At 46.2% G+C, this 23,454-nt stretch overlaps 1 long non-coding RNA gene across 2 annotated transcripts in view; it reads right to left on the bottom strand.

Annotated features, from left to right (window-relative positions):
• Nucleotides 1–919: 919 nt before the first annotated feature.
• LOC144824896 (uncharacterized) overlaps nt 920–23,454 on the bottom strand; it is a 78,646-nt gene continuing 56,111 nt past the window's right edge. For both annotated transcript variants that reach the window (XR_013609167.1, XR_013609166.1), the window contains one exon: nt 920–1,303. This is a non-coding gene — a long non-coding RNA (uncharacterized LOC144824896). The remainder of the gene's footprint in view (nt 1,304–23,454) is intronic.

Genomic DNA, 23,454 nt, shown 5'->3' with positions numbered 1-23,454 from the left:
ATCTGCTTGAAAATCAAGGGACTTTCCGTATAAACTTGTGGGACTCTTTGAAATAGTATCACAGCTGGATTCGGCACAAAGGGACAACAATGGTGTTTATTCTCCTTAAATCCTGCACAATACGATATTTACCATTCGGCCTCTGCAAGCCCATAATGGGAGAGTTACCTGGACTTCTATTATCTCCTTCAAGATCCTTGCTCAGTCATTGAGTCGATCACAGGAGTAATTCCGGCAATAGTATCTGGAGTCAAATTGAATTGTGGGATTCTCTGATATTCTGCATTTGGCTTTATGGTGATTTGGACTGGTCCAACAGCTTTGATTAGTCCAATACCTTTACATGTAAAGTCCCAGGTTTTAATTTAACACAGTGTCCCTCAGTTAAATGAGCAGATCTTCTCTCGTCAGGAGAGGGAACATTCCCATTTCAGATTTCTGTTGGGATAATTTGAAAAAGACATCTTCATCATTTGTATGAAATTCAATTCTTCCTGTTATGCAATAGATGGAGCAATTTAGCTTACATAGCAGATCACATCAAAGGAAATTCACTGGACTTGTATCACAAACCACAAATCAATGTTGATCCTCAAAAACACTATTTTAACTGGAACTGTTTCAGAAATTGGGACAGCCAACCTTTTATTTGTAACTCCTACAGCTTGGGTATTTTCTCCCAAGAGGGACAGGTTGGAAACCTCTGCTGTTCTCACAATAGCGAAAAGAAACAATAATACCTCAACTGGTATCATTAAGGGAGTCAGTTAAACGAATATGTGCAATACATTGCAAGGAAAGAAGAAGAGAGACTCTTGATACGTTTTTGAAATGTGCACATGGCATCATATATTTAAAGTAATAAATGAAAAAAGGGTACAGTTGTAACAGCACTGTAAGCATAGAATGCAAAGGTAGCTCGAATTGGACTTGGTGCACAATTGTGATCGTGACACAAATAAGTGGCGAAGCAAATGACAATGTGTAATCAGCGAAAAGGCACAAGGTGACAAAAAAATGTGAATTATGTGCAGTCAACTTTGTGGTTCAAAGGAACGATTTACAGTAATAGGGTATGTAATGACTGAGCGATTTAATTGAACAACAAGAGGTTTGGCGCCATTAGTTGCACTGAGGAGTCGATGACGTTTCGATCCTGGTGAGTTAGGATCATCTTCAGGACCGGGTAGCCGGATTGGCAGTGCTGAGGAGGGACACAGTCCTGTGTGCACAGTCCAGGTGGGAAGGCTGTCGGCGAGGGGCGGGCCTGAACATTCTGTTGAGGCATCGGAGGGCGTGGTATCTGCATTGATTGGGAATATAAGGATTTTGAGTTATCTGTCTTTAAGTCTTCTGTTTCTGAGCCATGTTATTTCCCTGAAACTGTACATTTCCTCCATTCTGTACCTGATTTACAAGATTAAATCTACACTCTCATTTCCAATGCGCAAATTTTCCACTCATGACATGGATTTTTTTGTCTTCAAAGCTGACACATCATTACCGGTTCTAAGATCTACTGGAACACCATGACCTCTGCCTTGAGACTGAAAATTCTGCTGCTGAAAACGGATTTATGTCAGCACAACGCGGGCTATTACCACGTGTGCCAGTATAACGCTGTTTTTACAACGCAAGTCGTTACAACGACTTGCGCTGTAAGCGCTGGATAGTGGAATAGTTTAATTTTCTATTCCAACTCCAGCCCACGTTACAGTAGGGAAGGTGTTGGAATAGAAAATTAAACTATTCCTTGTCCAACAGCGCCCTCCAGCGCAAGTCATTGAAACGACTTGCGTTGTAAAAGCAGCGTAGTAATGGCAGCGCGTTGTAATGCCCGCGTTGTAAAGGCTGTTCCCCGCTGAAAACCATTCACACCCAGCATCATTGGAGCATAATTATGTCCTCCCTGTGCTAGAACTGCGTTTTCAAAACCTTGCTGATTCTGACCTTTCTGCATCATTTTCATTTGAGCAATCATTAACTTTTTTTTCAGTTTCTTATGTTTCATGTCAATCTCATCTCCATAGTGCTCAGCATGACATAAAATCTCATCACACTGGTTATTTTGCAACAGATTCATTTACTGGGGATTTATAGATGCAAATTTCAGGTCTCAAACAATTCACAAATCTAAAAACAAAATGTCCCATATCTCTGCTAGTCACATTTTCCATGCCACTGTACTGATGGAAAGCCTGTACCAATCTCTCATAATAGGCATTAACTGATTCTTTAAGTTCTTGGGTTGTTCTATTTGCTGCCAATCAATGTATTTAGGAGAAACTTTAGTTTTCAAGTGATTTATCACCTGTTGGTATTTCTTTAATACCACTGGAGATGGAGCGCCTGTTCGAGGATCTCTTTCTGGTTCTGTTACGGGCCAATTCACAGAAATATGCATTCAGCCCATGCAGCTCCAGGAACCACACTATCAAACGGTATTCAAGTCAATCCACAAAACCTTTGAAATGTTCACAGATCCATCCATCTGTCTGTGCCATTTCACTGAATTATCTTTCAATTTTGGAAATGTGTTTGTAAATGACAAAATATCAGGTCTTGTCCAAGAAACATGTAAATAACCTCCAGCTGGCACCTATCTTATAGGAAGCATCTGTATCTCTTCACTTCCTCCATCAATCACCATTGAAGGGGTCTGCACCTTGACTTTCTTTACTTCCCTCTTTTTCAACCATCTTCTTTACCCCTTCTTTCTCTTGGTCAATTTCTTAATCAGTGTCAATAATTCCTTAAACTGCAATTTCTTTGCAGCTGGTCTCATGGTTGTAAAGTCTTAGTCTTTGAAGTGTAATCTATAAATTCTTTGCAAGATGTTGGGTTTCTGAATGTCAATTTCGTATTTCTGAGCCAATTCAATACATCTCTCATGTGTCAATTTGTTTGTCGAGTAATATCTTTGCTGAGAACAATAGCTGCTCTTCCTGGTAGGTATCTAATCATGATAGACTAAGATTTTCCTGAATCGGAGAGCTCGGCGATTTAATACAACACTGCAAAGCCTCCTGTGACCAGATCTGGGCATACCTGACATGCTGGCAGTCTCTCCCTGATACGAAAGTAGCCGCAGGCCCCTGTGGGCTGCATGGCTCCCTCTATAAACCACGAAGGATACACGCTAAGATCTTTTCTGAAATGAGTGACCTACTCCGGGAAATGCCTACAGGCATCCTTCTGCTGGAACAGGACATGAATGCTGTTATGAGACCCGGGGTAGATAGAATGAGCACTGCACCCACACGAACAGATGAGGATGTTCTAGCAAACCTTGTGTCTATACAAATTCTTTATTTGCAGAGTTACTTAAAACCATTGCAATACATACAAAATAAATTCGTATTTAAAATATTCGGGCACCATCATAAGTGTCATGGTATTGAAGATCTAAAACTCTTCCATAGCTTTACAGTTTTAAAATGCAGATTTAGCCATGCAGGAGCAACATATGAGAATAATGCGGACAATTAGTCATCCCCCTAGTAAAATTTGTAGCCCAATGTTCCAATACCCTGCAGCTTTAGAGTCAGTTTGGTATTTTTGCCCGAACTGCTTCAAGGAATCTGACTAGTCTAGTGTTCAATTGTGGCGATGCGTGGTCAAAACATGCCAAAACTGCTTGTCTCCTTGTCCGAATCCCTCTTTGATTAAAGGGAGTTTTTAGCAGCTGCCTCCTTTCTTGAAGCATCTCCGTGCAAGTGCAGAGGGTATGTATAATGTCCCCCTGGCTGGTTTTGCACAGGCTGCATAGTGTGAAGGTCTGCACCCTTTTTCAGGGAGGGAGGTGCTGCGTAGTTGGTAACGCTCTGAGACGGAACTTTAGGAATTTTAATTTCAGTGCTTTTGCATAGCCCAAGTTGAAATATTGTTGTGGGGCTAGGATCTTGTATGAATTCAGAGTCATCCAAGCGTGCGGTCTGACAGAAAAAGCCGCATTGCCCTCCAGCAGTGAGTTTATTTTCAGAGACTTCCACACCATTTTATTTTAAAGCTGCATGGTCGCAGTGTGTCCCCCATAAGGGCGAAAGACCTGTGTTTGTCAGTGCCTCCTGAAGGTACAGTCTTGCTGGCGAACTCACCCTCTGTTGAATATCTTGCCACAGGAGGTGGTTTAGTGTATTGGGATTTGATGTCGTGATCTTCTGCCAGCAATTGATGAATGCTCCGTAGCTGGCCCAGGTTTGCTTTATCAGACCGAACTCCAGTCGAATTTGCGCCAGTGAGGTAGAGGACAGGAGGCTAAACATCGTTCTATATGCTTTTACAAGCGTTTTTTCCAGAAGATTGCTAAATCTCCCTCGAAGTGCTTTGCTACCATAGGTAATGGAAGGTAGGATTTTAGCCCGTGCTACCACTAAGAGAGGGCTCAGGGTTGGGCCAAGTAGTTTAGCTGATAAACCTTTCATGGTCAATGCAAGGATTATCCCTTTCCTTTTGATCTCTTCTTGTTGACAGCTGAATGATCCTTCTTTGTCTTTATAGACTCCCGAATACTTATAAGCCTCCGCAAATTCAATATGTTTGTCGCCCAGATACCATAGGTAGCTCTTTTTTCATTTGCTATTGAATGACATGGTCCTGGTTTTTTAAAAGTTTATTTAGAGACTATTTTCATTAGCGTAGACCTGCAGACAGTTGAGGAGATGTTGCAAGCCAACTGCCGTGTGGCTGAGTAGGACTACGTCTTCCACGTATAGTCGATTGGATAGTGAAGTGCCCCTAGTCTGCGTGCATGTGAATTGCAGTTATTAACTGTGTGGGTTAAGTCCGCCATAAATAGGTTGAATAGTATGTGGGCCAGCACGCAGCCTTGTTTAAGACCTTTGGATGTTTTAACTTTTCTTGAGAGATGGGTCTCTGAACCCAATTTGACTTGAACCCAGGTGTCGGTATGTAGGAGCAATGTCATTGATAGAAAGTTGTTTGGGATGCCCCATCTGGCTATCTTAGACCACAGTTTGGACCTCTCTACATTATCAAACGCGCGCTGAAGTCAATGAAACAGACATGCAGCTGTGTTTTCCTCATTTTTGCCGTGTCCATTATCAATGAAATTGCCATGATGTTGGATATTGTACTGGAGTTTTTTCGCAATCCTGTCTGGTTTAGCGGGATTATTTCGTTATTTTTGCACTGGTTGTCAGTTCCTCCAGCAGTGTTCCCGCAAAATATTTGGCATCATTGTCGATCAGGGCTACTAACCGATAGTTGGCTGGTAAGATCTTGCTGCCGCTTTTGTGGATTGGAATGATTATTGAGCCTTTCCATGATTCTGGAATTATACCCAGATGTCTTACTTCCAGAAATAGTGGATGCAGTATTTCTGCCCAATCATCCGGCTTTTCTATGAACACTGCTGGTGGGATTCCATTTGAGCCCAGTGCTCCCTACTTTCTTCCCTTCCTGATCTGTTTTTTGATTGTAAGCTGTTCAGTGGCAGGTAAACATTCCTCCCTGTGATGCTTTCCACCGGCAGGCTTGAGTGTGACGATTGCCCTTGGACGTAAAGCGGCGGCGGAACTTTCAGTGAGGATGCTGCCACTTTCCCTTCTCCAATTGATAGTGTTGTCCACATCCTTTGCTGCTTTGTTCTGCGCCGGCGTGTGTTGATTGTTACTTTGGCTGTTACAGTGAAAGTTTAAGTAGCTTGCCCATGTTTCCCCTAATATAGAGGAAGTAAGACCCCCATGGTGCGGGTGTATGATTGTGTTTACTGTTTTCCAGAAGCGATCACTGGCATTATGCTTGATGCTGTGAAGGAGTTTTGCCCACAGGTCCTGTTCGTTGTTGTTATTCATGTTCCATTTCAGCCTCTTTAGTTCAGTTCTCTGTTGCCGCAGATAAGAGATGAGCGATGTATTCCCTGGTTCATGGCGTAGAGATCTTATTGAGGCGTTTATTGATCTTTTAAGTGCTTTTAGTTGAGCTCTTTGAATCCTGGTTGTCTTATCCTCCTGTGTCTGTGCCAGAGAGCTCTTCGTTTTTGTGTCTGTTGCCTTTAGGATACTAAGGTTGGTTGTGAAGCATTCCCAGGTCTGTATCAGGTTCTTTCCGAGCGGTTGAGCGGATAGAAGGTTGATTGCTGTGTCTGTCAGGGGCTCTATGTTTTCTGTCGTAAACTTGATCCTCTTGTAATTGGATGTGTAACTTGAGCCTAGTTGTATAGCAGGGTGAATGCTGTTGACAACCATTGCCGCTAAAATAGGCTCTTGTGGACAGTGGTCACTGTCCCCTATGTCGCCCATTTTGAAGCCTGTTACGTATTGAAACAGCGGCAGGCTAACAAATGTATAATCTAAAAGCGAACTTGTTAGATCCGTGTGGTAGCTTGCCGCTGGGGGAGTGTCATTGACTGTTCTTCCATTAAGGGCCCTCAGGTTTAGGTGTTCTAGTTCTTCCAGCAGAAGTCTGTTTACCCTATTGGGCCTCCCGTGCGTAAAGGATCCTTGAGATGGTAAATTATAATATGACGATTGATGGCAGACTTCCTTTGATTCGGATGATCCCATTAGATATAAATTCATGTCTCCCGATAGAATGAGATTTGGAGCTTCAGTGCAGCCTACGTAAGAAGTTATTTGTTCTGTTAGTTTTGCTGAATCAATTGCTGTCCGTTTTGGATGGATGTATACGTTGAACAAAGTTACTTCATTTTTTACTTCTGCCCAAGAGAGAGTGAGTTTAACTGCTAGAGCTACATCTGTGTCCGGGCCAGTTGCCCCTGCTGTTGGTATGGATGTTGTTGAAATGTAGGTCGCCAGCCCCCCTGAAATGTGGCCCGTTCTGCTTCCCTTAGTGGCCGGGCGAGCAAAGCAACGGAATCCGTGTATGTGTAATGGTTCCGTGAGCCATGTTTCCTGTAACAGGATAAGGTCAAAGTTGTTGAGGTATTGCAGGAATTCTGAGTCTTGGATTTTTTACGCTTATCCGTTTACATTCCACGAGCAAAGTCATATCACTGATTCTTTTTGAGTGTCATTGCCCTGGTCTGGGTCGTTGTTATGTCATTGGGTTGCTTTCGCAAGGGTTATGGTTCTTAAGCATTGGTCGGTGAACCCGGAGTTGCGTCCACTTGACGATTCTGCCCTTGAGGGTCCGTATTGTATGGCTTGGTTGAAAGCCCTTCTAGGCTCTGAGTAACCCTTGTGTCAGCAATGGGCTTGGTGGATTGTAGACTTTTGGTAACAAAGGGGACACAATACTAGTGAGATTGCTTTTCTGTTTAAGTTTTATTGGCACTATGAGGTATTATTACATCCTTCTTTATTTGCTTCTCTTCTGTCTCCTCTTTCTCCAGGGTCTTCCATTTCAGTCCTTTGGAAGTGGAGTTCTGGCCGCCGTTGTCCCTCGGACAAAAGAAGGGCTCAGGTAAGTGTTTTTGCATATCAAGAATTATATAGCGGAGGGTATGGGGGACAAAAGAAACCGAAGTTTAATGTGAGGGGAGTAGGTGGATGGTGTAACCTAAAGTAAGAAATAACCAATAGCGATGATTTTATTTTTAAGTTCCTTCTAACTCTTCCCGTCTTTTCCCTTCTTATTGTTTTAGGCTGTCCCTTCGTTTAGGTCTCGTTTCTCACCCCCATCCCCCTCACATCCATCTTTTAATCCCCCTCCCCTTTCTAGTATCCCCGTAAGTGCCCACGCACCTGGAAAGTCACGTCCCTCCGGGGCCGTGGCTAGGAGTCTCCACATTTTTCTTTGCCATTTGGCCTCTTGTCATTTCGGTCCTCTCTCCACTCTCAGGTTCGGGATTATCACACACAGGGGAGCTGTGGTCTTCTCTCGGATCCGTTGTCTTCTTCCCCAAAGATGCTGTCTCCGCTTCAGTTCTCGATTCCTTTCCGCAAAGGCTCTCGCTTTCGCCTCCCCCTCTCGGCGTTCCCGGAAGTCTTTTAAAAGCGCTCTCTTCACCGTCCTCATGGGGTGTGTCGCGTGTGAAGTCAGTCTGCTGGCCTTCGCTTGCTCCTTGTTTAAAGGAGCCGCTTGCCCATTTTTCTTTGCTGATAGCAGTCAGGTCAATTGGCGAAGGGGGACTGTACATATAGGAGGGGAGAGATACATGAAGGGATGGTATTACACTCCTTCTCTTCTATCTCTTCTTCTGTGACAGGGGCTTCCTGACACACCCCACCCACAGACTTTCCTTGTTCGGGGAAATTAGAAATACACGAAAGGAAATCTGCATTTTCGTCTCGGTCCCCTTTCAGTTGTGGACCTCAAATGAGTAGGGTTGTAATGTCAAGAACCATCTGAGGACACAAGGGTTATTACCTTTGTTACGACTCATCCACAAAAGAGGGTTGTGGTCTGTATATAGGATAAAAGAGGATCCCTCAATATAATAATGTAATTTGTATAGCGCCCATTTATTGATAAACATCCTTTTTATACCCTAGAAATGTTATGTTCCCTTGGAAACAGTTTACGACTGATAAAGAGTGCAGGGAGCTCAATGTTGTCTTTTGTTTGTTGGGAAAGAACTGCCCCCAGACCTGTTTCTGAGGCATCTGTTTGCAGTATAAAGCGTTCTTTAAAGTTAGGTGAATGAGGACAGGACTGGTGGTTAAGGCTTGTCGAGATCATGGAATGCTTTTCTGGCGGTTTGAGGGGGTTTACCAGGTTCTTGTTCTTTTTTTAGTAGATCTGGTAATGGTGATGCTATTTCAGAGTAATTTGGTATAAACCGGCGATAATAGCCTAACGGGCCCAAAAAGGATGTAATACCCTTTTAGGTAGTCAGGTAGGGGGTGTCTTTAAAACTGCTCTTACCGTCTCTTGTTGCGGTGCAACAACCCTGTTCCCCAAAAGGTAGCCCACATATTTGACTTTGGTAATGCCTATCTTGGACTTTTGGGAATTTACATGGATCCCTGTGATTTTAAGGGCTTGAAATACTTTCCTGCAATGGACGAGGTGTTGTTCCTAAGTAGGGCTGAATATAATGATATTGTCTATGTAGGCTGAGGCGTATTTTTGGTGTTGATAGAGAACTTTATTCATAAGTCTTTGAAATGTTGCAGGGGCTCCGTGCAACCCAAAAGGCAGTACGGTGAATTTGTATAGGCCAGTAGGGGCACTAAAGCATTTTTTTTCTTGGTCTTCTTATTTAAGTGGTATCTGCCAGTAGCCTTTTGTAAGATATTGTGTGGTAATATATTGGGCTGCGCCTAATTTTTCAATCAACTTGTCGACTCTCTGCAAAGGGTAAAAGTCAAATTTTGAGATGGCATTGACCGCTCTAAAATGTATACAAAAACGGATAGAATCGTCTGGTTTCGGGACTATGGCAATGGGGGGAAGACCAGTTACTGCTGGACGGTTTTATGACTCCTAGTGTTAACATATTCTCTATTTCTGCAGCAACAGCATCTCGTCTAGCTGCTGGAATCCTATATGGATGTTGTTTTACCACTTTCCCTGGAGGGTTAACAATGGAGGGGCCGATTCACTGAACTAATCTTAGACAAAATTCTAAACTTACTACTTTTGGTATTCACAGAAGACATTTAGTAGTAGTAAAGTTAGGATTTTGTCTTAAGTAAGGATTTTGTCTTAAGTTAGGATTTTGTCTTAAGTTTGGATTTTGTTTTAAATTAGGATTTTGTCTTAAGTTAAACTTAAATTTGTCTCAAATGGGCAATTTCGTCTCAGGCCACCCACAAGATTGGGCAGCCCTTTCGAAATTGGTAAGGAAGGCATCTGGGACCTCGCCAGCTTGGTATTTCTGTAGGGATATGTTGGGATATCCTATGTGTGCCCCTTGGCGGCTCTGTTGGCTTGTGGCTGTTTGTGCTTGGCCTTCAGCAACCTTTTGTATGCATTCAACCTGCTCCATGAACGAGGCCTTAAACATATCCCTGTCAGCCTGGGCCATCATCATTTGTCTCTCTATGGCCCATTCTAATTTTTCTTGGCCACAAATCAACTGTTGTATTAGGCTTTCCATTATCTCGGACTATTGGACGGTTGCCCGCATTCTCCACCAAATGTAGACTTTTGGTAACGAAGGGGATACAATACAAGTGATATTGCTTTTCTGTTTAAGTTTTATTGGCACTATGAGGTATTAATACATCCTTCTTTCTTTGCTTCTCTTCTTTCTCCTCATTCTGCAGGGTATTCTAGTTCGGTCCCTTGGAAGTGGAGTCCTGGCCGCCGTTGTCCCTTGGACAAAAGAAGGGCTCAGTTAAGTGTTTTGCGTATCAAAGATTATATAGGGGAGGGTGTGGGGACAAAAGAAACTGTAGTATAATGTGAGGGGAGTAGGTGGATGGAGTAACCAAAAGTAAGAAAGAACCAATAGCTGTGATTTTTTTTTTAAGTTCCTTTTAACTCTTCCCGTTTTTTCCTTTCTTATCGTTTTAGGCTGTCCCTTCTTTTAGGTCTTGTTTCTCACCTCCATCCCCCTCACATCCCTCTTTTAATCCCCCTCCCCATTTCCAGTATCCCCGTAGGCGCCCATGCACCTGGGAAAGCCACGTCCCTCCTGGGCCGTGGCAAGGAGTCTCCATGTTCTTCTGTGCCATTTGGCCTCTTGTCGTTTTGGTCCTCTCTCCAACGTCAGGTTCGGGATTTCCACACACCAGAGAGCTGCGATCTTCTCTCCGATCCGGTGTCTTCATCCCCAAAGATGCTGTCTCCGCTTCGGTTCTTGATTCCTTTCAGCAAATGCTCTTGATTTCACCTCCCCCTCTCAGCGTTCCCAGAAGTCTTTTAAACGCGCTCTCTTCACCTTCCTCATGAGTTCTGTTGTGTGTTACGTCAGTCCGCTGGCTTTTGCTTGCTCCTTGTTTAAAGGAGCCACTTGCCCATTTTTCTTCCTTCTTCTTCATCCCCTTTCAGGCCAATTGGGCAAGGGGGACTGTAAATATAGGAGGGGAGAGATGGATGAAGGGATGGTATCACACTCCTTCTCTTCTATCTCTTCTTCTGTGACAGGGGCTTCCTGACATGGATCTGTGGAGAACACACAATCCTCAAATGCAAAAATACACGTATTATTCATCCACATGTGGTTCATTCTCCCACCTGAATCACATTTTCACTCACCATGCCCAAGCGGGGTTTTTTTTTTTAGAGTGACAACGCATTATGCACATGAGATTTTTGATCATTGCATAGTGGCGGTCCAGGTTTAAAGGGCTGACAATGACACTTCCTGAATCCCTTGACTAGAACCTTGATTTCTGTGTGAAAGGGATGTTTAAAAAAATTGAACACTGCGACAGAGTTATATTTTCAGGAAAAAAGGGTTCAGTAGCATCCACCTGCACTTTATGGGAAGCATTTAATGCGGTTTAAGCGATAATAGAAGGAAAGAACATAGACACTAAACTTGAATGTGAGGCCATAGAGAAGGATATCATAGTCTTGGAGGCTAGAGCGGTGGCGGAGGGAGGGACTGACTTTTGTCACCGGTTGCTCCTTCGTCAACACGACCTACGGACCTTGGCAGACAATGCATTACTCATGCATTGGAGACACCGCAATGCCTATATGATATCGGGGATAAAGCGAATAAGCTTTTGGCCTGGCTCGAGAGGAGACCGCACTTGGGGAATCGGTGTCCTTGACAGGGCGGAGTCCTACAGACTATTAGCAAGTGATACCTTTGCTTCCAATTATGAAGATCTGTATACATCCACGACTGCCAGAACCAGTTTTGACTATGAGGAACTTCTATGGGAGCTTCCCCTTCAGAAACCTGCGGATGACGCAATGGAGGCTTTGGAGGCAGAACTAACAAAGACTGAGCTTACCACAGCCATCCGAGACTTGCAATATGGAAAGGCTGTGGGGCCCAAGGGCTTGCCCATAGAATTATTTAGGGAATGACTGATAAGATAGCCAAACCCATGCTAGATATGCTTCAAGCAACACTGGCTGCTGGTTGCCTACGGAAGATCAACGCATATTCACCATTGTGGTCATACATAAACAAGGGAAGCTCCCGGTGTACTGCAGCTCGCATAGGCCCGTATTCTTACTGGATGTAGAGACAAATGTTCTGGCAAAGACCCTGGTGATGTGACTTAGTAAATTCATCACTGCCATTATACACGCACATGTTATTTATATCTCCCCCTCCCAGCTTTTCCAAGCGACTGCAACCATCTCCATCTACAATAATGGAACCATCCTCATGCAATCCATGGATCGTAGTCTAAACCTCCTAAATAACATCTGCCCAATTATCAAAGAGCAAGTGGCTGAACACCAATTGGCCACACAGGCTATTCCCTCCACCAATACACAAAATATCCCATTGCCTATCCCTTCCGACAGCCACACCCCATCCCGACCATTCCCCGCATCCGAACCATATGCTACTCCCTCCCAGACTACCCCCTACACCACAGCTTTCCAAACTTTTCATGTTGGTGACACACCTTTTTGTGAAAAAAATTTCAGTGACACTGTAACGCGAGCGAGAGCAGCGAGCTAGCCCGAACCACCCACAACCCCACACACAACACACACACACAACCCCACACACACACAACCCCACACCCCCCACACACACACAACCCACCCCATCCCCACAACCCCACACACCCCCCACACACACACAACCCCATACACACATCCCCACACACACACCCCCACACACACCCCCACACACACACCCACACAAACCCCACACACACCTACACACAACCTCACACACACACAACCCCACACACACCACACACACACACACACCCACACACATCCACCACCAGATAATGTATGTATGTTTGTATGGATCTGAGGAAAACCCACATGGTTGGTAACAGAGCATGAACAGGAGATTTGCACATTTGTGATATTACATTTTATATATTTACAATCACGTTACATTTCACACATATTTACAATTTTATGCACAGTGAGGTCAACTAATTTGCCCAGAATCACACATTTTAAAGTCAAGTGCCAGAGCTGGAATTAAAACCAAAAGTTCCAGATCACTAGGTCACCAGTTTCGGCACTAGACTAAATCTCTGTGTCTAGAATCCCAAAATGTGGATGTTCTTGGAGGAATTCTGTCTCGTAAAACTGTGCTCTTCATAGCCACACTTTTGATCTAGTATCCTGGATTCAGCTGGGTTTGCTTTTCCACACAACACTCAAGCCTATTCTTGCCACCCAGTGGCCTAATAAGCTGTTGCATCTCGTGTTTCTGTACTTTGCCGAAAGTGGACACCTTCGGTTTTGCAACAGTTAATTTATAAGTGCTAGTAGACGGGTACAAAAGTTTGTTGTGACCCCTGAAGGTCGTTTGGTGGCTGCATTAGTTTGGTCCCTGTAACCTTTCTACATTTGAAAGCCGGCGTTCAGGCATCACACACCCCATGGCGCTTAAATAGCAGATCTGGCGTAATTGGAGGAAAGCGGTCTCTGGAATCGTCCAGTGTGCTGTTATGTGTTGACACTGTTTGCAGAAAACTGCAATGCTCGTGCTTAGTTAGCTGCGTTATGAGCAATCCCACACGAGAGTCAATAAATCCCGAAATATTAGCGATGCTGCTTTTCAGGACTGCCCACAGAGTTTCATAAATAAGCACATTTTGTCACCGCAATTTTCTCCTTCTTTTTGCCGGTGAGACACAGTCTGTGAACACACCCCGGACTGGATTCCTAAGAGCCCCGACCTTCACTCATGTTTTTTTTTGTTTTGTTCTTTTAACCCGGCGTATTGCAATGACAACCTTCCACCACTTCCCCCACCAAAGAGATGCTTTTTACCTTTGGGACACAGTTTACTGAGACCACCGCTGAGACTCTGACAATGCCCCCACTGATAGGGTGACCAGATTCTCAAAACAAAAAACAGGGACGGGTCATAGACATAGAAGTAGGTCTACGGTTTGCAGTAACCATCGACATAAATGTAGGACTATTTGACAGCTGTCATAGACATAGAAGTAGGACTACGGTTTGCACTAACCATCGACATAAAAGTAGGACTATTCGACAGCTGTCAGACATAGAAATCTGAGAGACAGTGGTTATAGAGACGTGAGGGGCACTGTTAAAGGGTACTAGTGAGGGAATCAGTGGCGGAGGTGGCCTTTCCCTCCATCTGTCTCCCTCCGACTGTCTCCCTCCCTCCCTTTATTTATTTATTTATTTAGTGTCTTTTGATATCGCGCACAGCTACCACAACGGGGTGTCCCAGCGCTCCTTTGTGATTACCTACAACCTGGTGATTTTAACTGAGTCCGAGATCGAGGTCATTCCGTAGGTCATTTAACAGAACAGAAAAGTTTTAAGTGCTCTCCGAAAAGGTAGTTCCTCCCTTTCTGTCTCACACCCTCTCTGTCTCCCTGCCTGTCTGTCTTCCTCCCTCTGTCTCACTCCCTCTCCCTCCGACTGTCTCCCTCCCTCTGTCGCCCTCCCTCCCTCTCTGTCTCACTCCCTCTCCTTCTGACTGTCTCCCTCCGTCTCTCTCAGTCTCACTCTCTCCCTCCGTTTCCCTCTGTCTGTCTCACTCTCTCTGTCTCACTCTCTCTGTCTCCCTCCCTGTCTGTCTCCCTCTGTCTCACTCTCTCTCTCTCTGTCTTCCTCCCTCTCTGTCTCACGCCCTCCTTCTCTGTCTCACTCCCTCCCTCTCCCCGTGACCAACATATTCTGTGGGTTACATAAGGGTCGGTGACAAAGAGGAAAAAATGTTGCTTTCATTCTTTAAATTGTTTTAATAATTTCCTGTATTGATGGTGCGCAGGTGCGCAGCACCCCTCCCCACTCCCTCCCCCGCACTCCTCCATGCCCATGGTTCACAAGGGCATTCTCCATTGATCTGAATTGTTTATGTTTTTGTTTTCGTAAGGTTACAAGCCGCAGCGTGCAGAATGATGTCAATGTGAAAGCTTCTATAGGGCTTCTTGGCAGCTTTTCTTTCCAGCGCACCACGATCCCGGGGCTGCCCCAAACCCCAGGCCAACCCCCTGGGCTCAATAAACCACCATATTCACCCATTGAAGGGCCCTTTGCCAAATGGACTATCCACAAATGAATCCCTCCCCCCCCCAGCCCCCCTCCGTCGTGTGTGTCAGCCTCGACTGAGACAGCTTCCGGGCACACACACACACAGCCACACCCGAGCACTTCACAGGTCTTTAAAAGACCATTTAACGTGCTAATAAGGCTTTGTTGTTATTCATATTAGAGCCCCTGCAGCGCCACTCTGCCTGTTGCTGGAAGGCCCGCGGGGGTGATTTAAACAGCATGCTAAAACCGGGACATTTGGATGTTTTACCCGTACGCTATTGTAAAACCCAGACATTTCTCTACTTTGGAGAAAAGTGTCGGGACCCTGGGACACTTCGCCAAAAACGGGGACCGTCCGGGAAAAACCCGGACGTCTGGTCACCCTACCCACTGAGCCTCGGTATAGCTGAATGGAGCTCCTGACCACGAGGCTCCACTGCTACTCCGCCTTGCACGACGTAAACACTGAGCAAGCCTGGAGTCGCATTCCCCTGTCCCTGTGATCGCGCGATACACCTACGCATGGGGCGCGACACAGTAATATGCCGCACCACACAGTTTGGAAAGCTGTGCCCTAAACCAACAAACTTCAAATCACTTCACCAAACCCTCCTGGCAACCCTGTTTTTCCACTACACAGACCGAATTTCACAATGGAGTCACATTCCACTGCCACACCGCCCGACACACACATAATTCACCTACCTGACACAGCGGCAGTTACCTACGCACCCCCAATAAACAATGAATATCCCTTAATTACAAGCACAAATTCCCCTTTGGTTAACGACACCCCTCACATTTCTAACACTCACGCTACCTCAACCGACACTCCTTGCAAGCACTCCCTCCACTCTAGACTACCACACCCACCCCAGTTGTTAGGACATAATAGGACACCCCATTAATACACAGAAGACAGGCTGTCCTCCAATACCACTTTGGACCCAGGCACACTTCCTATACCCACTTCCCAGCCATCCACCCCCACAGCCCACCCACCCACATCCACAACACTTCCTACACCCACATTCCAGCCATCTGCACCCACAGCCCACCCATTCACACCCACAACACTTTCTACACCCATATCCCAGTCATCTATCCCCACAACCCTCCCACTGTTGAAAATTAGTACGTTTTGGTGAACATTATCTGCGCCATCTTGCCTCTTCCCCTGATGCCACACTTTTGTCGTGCGCGCCCGCCATTTTTTTAAGATGCCCCGATCAGAGCGAACCCTTTTGCATGCTGCTGGCCCCTGACATAGCCCTTCGCCTTCACTAAGCCTGCACGCTGACCACCCCCTGCTTGCACCTGCCTTGAGTCATAAACCCCTCTTCGGCGCTGCTCTGCCCCAGGCCCTCATCCTGTTCCCAGCGCGACACCTCCCTGCTTCCCTTTCATGATCTCCGGCCCTAAGATGCAAACCCCCTTTTTCCCTGTGTGCCCGTTTTGTCTTCCCCGTTCCCAGGCCGACACCCAGCTCTGCCGATACCATTCCTTGCCCCTCCCCGTACAATAGAAAGCTTCCCCCATCAAAGGATCCCCGGGTTGATCAAAGCCCCCACTCCATGAGATCCGATCAAACCCCCCACATTCCGTGAATCGGCGGAATATCCAGCTGCGTGATACTCATCACCTGTTGTGACTAGGGTGGGGACTTCAACTGTAAATGTGTGTGGGAACGGGCCCAAAGGGGGATCTGAGGATGTCTTTCTGTACATCAAAGTATCGACGAGAATATGTTACATGCAATAAAAAGATAAACTTGTGTATAAGAGGCCAGGCCTCAGGGATGCAGTTAGAGCACCTCAGAACGATACCTTCTGTCCGTTTCGTTGTGTTCTCCTCCGGAGAGAATAAAAACCTTGTTTCCTGCTTTCCAGTCTCCAGCGCCTGCCTCTTCATTGATTAAATAACTAGAGGGGCACAGAGGCAATACCGCCGGGCAAATATCGATTGCCCCCGACCCGCCTCAGGTTTTTACAATTGGCGTCCCAAGCGTGGGGCCCATCAGCGACTCGTGGATCCAGTGGGAGAGGTCCCGACGACAGAGTGAACGACTGCAACGATCGGGAGAGCTCTTGCCCAATAGACCCTCGTCTGGCAGCCGATCATCCGAACTTCACTAGTTCCGAACAGACCTCTCTCGAGTGATCTACGGTCCTGACTGGGGACCATCAGGAGTGCCGTGAGAAATACGAGAAAAAGAGGACGATCGGGCGCTGGATTCGGAAGACAAGAAACTGTCCACATGGTCCGGGTAAGGTCGTGTAATCACGACAAGTTGCGAAATGATTGCTTGATTGCTTGATTGTTTAAAAATACTAGTATTGCTCTTTTTATTTATTTGGAGATTCACTGTCTACAAACGGAGAAACAACGGGCTCTCTCTTTGCAAGCAGTGGAGGATAGGTAGGGCAGCAGCCGTGCTTATTTTTTCTCCCCCACTCAATAATTACTTGAAACTGAACTGTTGTTCGCAAAACTATTGTTTCCTGGAGATTCCCTGTCTGCAAACAGGGAAGAGACCACCCTTTTTGCAGATAGTGAAAAGGGTAGGTAACGCAGATCTTTGCGGACCTACTCATTCTCCCCATTGTTATTTATTGGTCTTTTTATTATTTTTGATCCATGAGGTATTCACTGCCTGCAAACAACGTTGAATAGAAATATTCTGTCCGGTCTTTGCACCTAGTGATAAGATAGGCAGTGCTGACTTTTTAGTCCCTCGTTACGAGCCGTCATGTCTGTCTTCTCCCCACTGATTAATAGCCTGTTTAGCCCGGACCGTGTATTAGAGGTGGACCATATAGCTCCACTAGAAGGCACCCCTAATAAGGACATGTTCATAAACTATGGATTAGTCACCATAGCCTATAATAAATTGTGGCACAGGTATACCGAAGATAGTCAAGACAAACAGTGGCCACTGGCAGGATCCTTTGACCTTGATAAAATAGAAACGTTAGAAATAGCCCTTCGAAATAATAAGACAACGCCAATTATGCTCGACAGTCTCGGTATGTGGCGCAGAGAGGCTATGCAACGACAGAGAAAAGACGAGGACAAACCAAATAGAGAAATATACCGACAGGACAACCCCAGGACATCGCTACCCACAACTTATCCCCCGACACTATGCAAAAGACGACCAGACTTAGGGCCAGCCCAATGCGCTTTTTGTAGGTATGTCGGACACTGGAAAGCCCAATGCCCGACTCTACTGAGCGTGAGTAAAGGCAAAGGGCCGACAGGAACGACAGACCGGCAGTACAAGAAAAAGCGCGAGACAAAGAAGAACCCGGCTTACATAGACAGACCAGACAGAACCACCACGTTTGATTATGCCCGATGGCACAGATTTCGCCAGGACAATTTCAGCGGCATGCTCAAGTTCTCCTAGGTCGGGCAACGTCAAGACGGGAACCCAGCCTCGTTTCAAATTCACAGACGGAAAGAGATAATTATGACCAATAACTGTTTTATATTCGTCTTGGGTCTTTGTATGTCGTACTTGTACTGTCCCCCCGTCTGAGTTTGTGTGTATGTAATGTACAAATCTGCGTCATCCCTCTACACGTGTTTTCGTGTTACTCAACCTCTGTTAGCAGAAACTTAGCATAAAAACAACCTGAAAAGAAAGAAATGGTAAAACAAAATCCGTAGACCATTAATGAACTTGAACTTTTAATTTAACACAACAAACAAGGAATAATAACGGTAAACTGTAGAAAATGAAAGTCAAACAGAACATTCGCCCCCCCCCCCTCATTCTGGAACCTTCCAAAGTAGGGCAGGGTTACGGCTACGCCCAACCAACGGCAACCCATATAAGGCGGGCCCGGCCGCCAACTCTTGGTCAGGAAATCTTAACGTATGGGGGAGCCGGAGGAGAGGCAGGAGCCAGCAGCCGGGGCAGTTGTAGGTAGTCCCGCCACATGTCTCCTCAGCCAGCCGCAACGGGCCTGGATAGACTTAAGTAGTCCCGCCACATGTCCAGAGGAGAACGAGGCACCTTTTTTTTTCCTTTTCTCTTCCGTAACAGCCGCAGCAGCTCTGGACGGCGGGATGTCCTGCACGTACCTCCACAACAATTTGTCCAAGTTGGGCTGGGAGGGAGAGGCGACGCGGACGAGCCTCTCCCACCTCCACCGATAGGAGGTCTCCCAGCCCCCGGCCCGACGCCGAACACCCCCAGTCAGGCGATGGTGCCAATACTTCCACAGCACCGAACACACCATGGTGGCACCCCAGTACTTGCGCAGCACCGAACGTGCAATGGTGACCATATTTTCGGAACACCGAACCTGCAATGACTGCACTGATACTCGTGCCGCGCCGAATGCGCGCCACAGGTGGCCATGCTCCCACAGCACTGAGCACAGGACTTGGGGAACGCCGGATGTGGAGAGACCTTCATGCGGGGCGATGAAAAGGAGCGGCATGGAGTGCACCGGGAGAAGGAGACGATGCGAACGAGTCTCCCTCGCCCCCCCAGGTGGGGGCATCACAGCTGCACCCCAGCTGAACGTCCCGCCTTCACACAACAGGGACCTCTTCCTTTCACTCCGAAGGATCTCTCCCACTCTTGCAAACTCGACGAGAGTGGCCCCTGTAGGGCCCCAAAATGGCGTCTGGGTCCGCTGGAAGGCGGGCCCCGGCCACTAGAGTAACTTTGACCAGCAATATAACTCGAACATTTGCCCCCTGGAGCACGAGCCCCCATCTCCGACAGCATCTCCGCAGCCTTGAAGATCCTACAAAGGTCCCCGGCGGAACCTTCGGCCTTTGCAGGCTTCCGGTAAGGGACGGCTGCCTTGATCGCCAACGAAACAAACATGACATTGCCACTCCTTCTGTTAGCATGAATTCTAGAACTGCCGAAAAGGACTCTGGTCCAAACTGCCAGTAATGGGAAACATTTCCCCCTGATGCTGCTTCCGGACTGAGCCGGCCCCGCCCAAAATGGCGCTGGTATCAATCGGAACTTACGAACACCTCGTGGTGTTCCTTCGCACTAATATAAACTTGATGTTCTAAGATTTTATATGATCCTTTGTACACTTGGCTAGAAAAGACAAGGAGAACTCACTCGACGAACAGTATGAAAGGATCCCCGTTACAAATGTTGATTACAAATGTACAATGTATTATATTTTTATAACTGATGTAAACCTCATTTACGACGCTCACGTACGGTATGCATATAGGAAATCTGATTACCACTATTATGATTATGCTTCTAAATTATGAAAATTAATGCCCCCGAACCCCCAGCCAATTAATAGACGTTTTAGTCTCTTACAAATGAATGAGTAAAACTTTCCGATGTTTTTATTGCTGCAAACGACACCCCCCACTGTACGCACTTTAGCCATTGCCACGACCGGCCAAATACGACCGCACCCTCATAATCCTCATGCTGAAATGATTTTGCAAAATAAAGTTTTTGAAACTATGGACGGGTATTGCATGCTTTATTTTAAAAATGTGGGGTCGGTGGGAAAGTTCTTTTCTGTGCACCCTACTCTGCTCTCTCTTTAAGGTTAAAGAAGATGGTTGCCCAGCCCTGGAGGACGGATCGGATTGACAACACGACACTCCGCCTTCAAAGTACGCGACTGACTCATGAACTCTCGCGTAGAGGAAGACCTTGACTTCCAAGGATGGGTAAAACGAACAGTGTAAATGAGGGAATGTAAAAGGAGGGTGAAATGAAATAATGTAAATGTGATAAAGTACAACGTTCCAAAGTATCAGGGAACGGAGCTGACCCAAGAACCGAAGAACCTTAGAACGCCACAGCGTTGAAAGAGGTTTAAGGATCCCGATAGTGAGATACATCCTTTGACTAGATACCTCGCACTAAGCACCTCCGGTTACCTTTTTACGTTTCCCCGCACACGACCTATATGGACACACTACCCCCCTCGACTCCAGAAACCATATCCCCGGGGACCCTGCCCCGAGGAGGAAAGACGAGTAAGAGGTAAGTAAAGGACTTATGAACCCATGTGTTTGAATATGCGCGAATGCTGTCTCCCCCACCCCCTTTTTCCTCCCTCTGCAGGTTACATCAGAGATTACAGCCGAGGTGTGGCGAAGATCTGAAGCCTTGCCATGTCTAATACACGAAGCGGACTAGCGCCGCAAGGTGGTGTCTAAGCACGCCTGCAAACTACTCACGTATCGAACAAACCCGGAAAATTAGCGCAACCTGATAAAAAGTGATCACCCTTAAACCAGACCGGACGAATGAACCCATGTCACGTATGATGCGAAACTGTGAGGGAATGTGTGTGTGTGACTGAGGCGTCGACCCAACTGGTCGAAGGACCGAGAATGCGAGAAGTGCGACAAAATGGTACCTCCTTTCTTCTTTCCTTTTTCTCAAGGCACGTCCCCTCTACCCTGTCTTATGCTCAAACTGCATGATTACAAGATTCTAACGCAGACCCGTGAATGCCCTTTACTGTGTAATGCACTAAATAGCCTTTCTTGAATACACCGCCACCCTCTCTGTCGCACGTATACTATTTAGCCTGCCGTTGCACTCTCTCTCTCTCTCTCTCTCTCTCTCTCTCTCTCTCTCTCTCTCCCTCTCTCTCTCTCTCTCTCTCTCTCTCTCTCTCTCTCTCCCTCTATTTTTTGCACTCCCACTCTTCCGAGTGATTAGCCCCGAAATTGGCAGATTGCCACCCCTAGCACACCACCTAATTGGCTTCAAATACCGTCAGTATTTGCACAAAAACTTGTCTTTAATACAATCACCCTGAGGTCGCGTCATTACCTCTCCTTTTCCGCTAGAAGTCAATAAACCGAGGTTGGGCCGTAAGGGAAAGGACAGGTAAGACGATAGAGGTTCCCTAATCTGGCCCGAAATAAGGGAACTACATGTCGACGGCTCCTATGGTATAAAACAAGGACCTCAGAATACGCGACCCTCCCCTCCCCGAATTGTCGCAATACCCAAACCAGAAAAATGATCACCCCTGTTACCCCCCCTATATCAGCCGCCCAAAAACTGGAATTATGAAACTACCCCTCATTTCCGGTTGTGAGAGATGGGTCGATTTATGCCCTTACCACAAGTTTCCTATGTCCCTGGTTGTTCCCCATAAAACCCCTGTCCCTCCTAATTAAGTAATCGGGCTGTAAAAGGTTACGTAGGATCCAGAGTGATGTTTTACAAGGTTAACAGACTAGTCCAAGGTAAAGAAATCATCGAAATGAACCCCGTAGTAGTTGAAAGGCAGGATGCATCGATAGAAAGGAAATGTTTAGCCATGTTCGTCTCTCAGCAAAATACCTGTGTAGTACTATGTTGACGACTCACAGTACCCTTTGTAAATGTAAAACTCTAGAGAACGGCATATCTTTGCCAGGTTCGTCTCACGAAGGTGGGTCACTATCAGATGAACTGTCGTGACTGTGATAAATAATTGTAAAGGAAAGTCATAGTAAATCCAACAGGCCCGTCACCGGTCATTCATATGCCAGTTGTGAACACTAATATAACGGGCATTTTTTCATTCTTTGCCTGGAGCTGGGAGAGAAATAGACTTTTTTGATTATCTTCATCTGCAAATTCTCTAAAGACTGTCTTTTCAAACTTGTTTAAGGGTACTGCTGTTGGAGGAGAGAAGGACCGGATGTGGGAGCACGAGGCCTGACTACAGACTAAGGAACACCTGCGACATTAGCCAAGGCGAGACCACGACAGAAAAGAGCTGCAGGACGAGGCACTGTTTTCGACAACATGAGAAGAAAGGGTCGACCTGATGCCCCTGCTCGATGTCCAGTGTCTGTCGACAAGTCTCCGCTCTCTGAATTCGGTCACACGCCCGCCTATTTGAAGTCTCTCGTTCCCCTAGTTTGTTCCTAATTTGGCCTTGCTCCATCCCCCTTTTCCTCTGACCTACCCTATGGACTGTTTTGTACGCTCTTCTTCCATCTGAACTTTCTGACAAACACCTCAAAGGACACAGGGCGAAAAGGACCTTTCCGACCAGTAACGCGAGGAAAGGGTCGTGCCCTGCAACGCAGAACTTAGAACAGAGCTGGACTTGTAGCTCCACCGCCGGTGCTCAACAGCGCCAACGAAAGGCAACAAAGAATGATGAGAACTCGTTAAACTTCGAACATTTGACATCCCCAATCGCCGTTTCTGCTAGACCTCATTTCTCTCCCAGCCGCCATCGTATTGATCATGCTCCAATCCGAACCTGATATATATGTAATAACCTGCCAGTATGAAATATGCTTGCTGCTCTCGCTACAGAATCGTTTTTGTATTGCATTCCTATGACTTTCCTGCTAAACAAATTGATCAAAGTTTATCAAATAGGCCCACCTCCTAAAAACTAGAAATGTTAAAATGTATTGTTTACAACTCTTTTCCTCTAGGGTTCCTACCGTTTTCTTTCTCATGCCCACCACAATAGAACCGAGTAG

Source organism: Lissotriton helveticus, chromosome 3_1 (assembly GCF_964261635.1).
Source record: "Lissotriton helveticus chromosome 3_1, aLisHel1.1, whole genome shotgun sequence".
In the NCBI taxonomy this organism is placed as follows: domain Eukaryota; kingdom Metazoa; phylum Chordata; class Amphibia; order Caudata; family Salamandridae; genus Lissotriton; species Lissotriton helveticus.
This window is presented reverse-complemented; position numbering and strand designations above follow the sequence as displayed.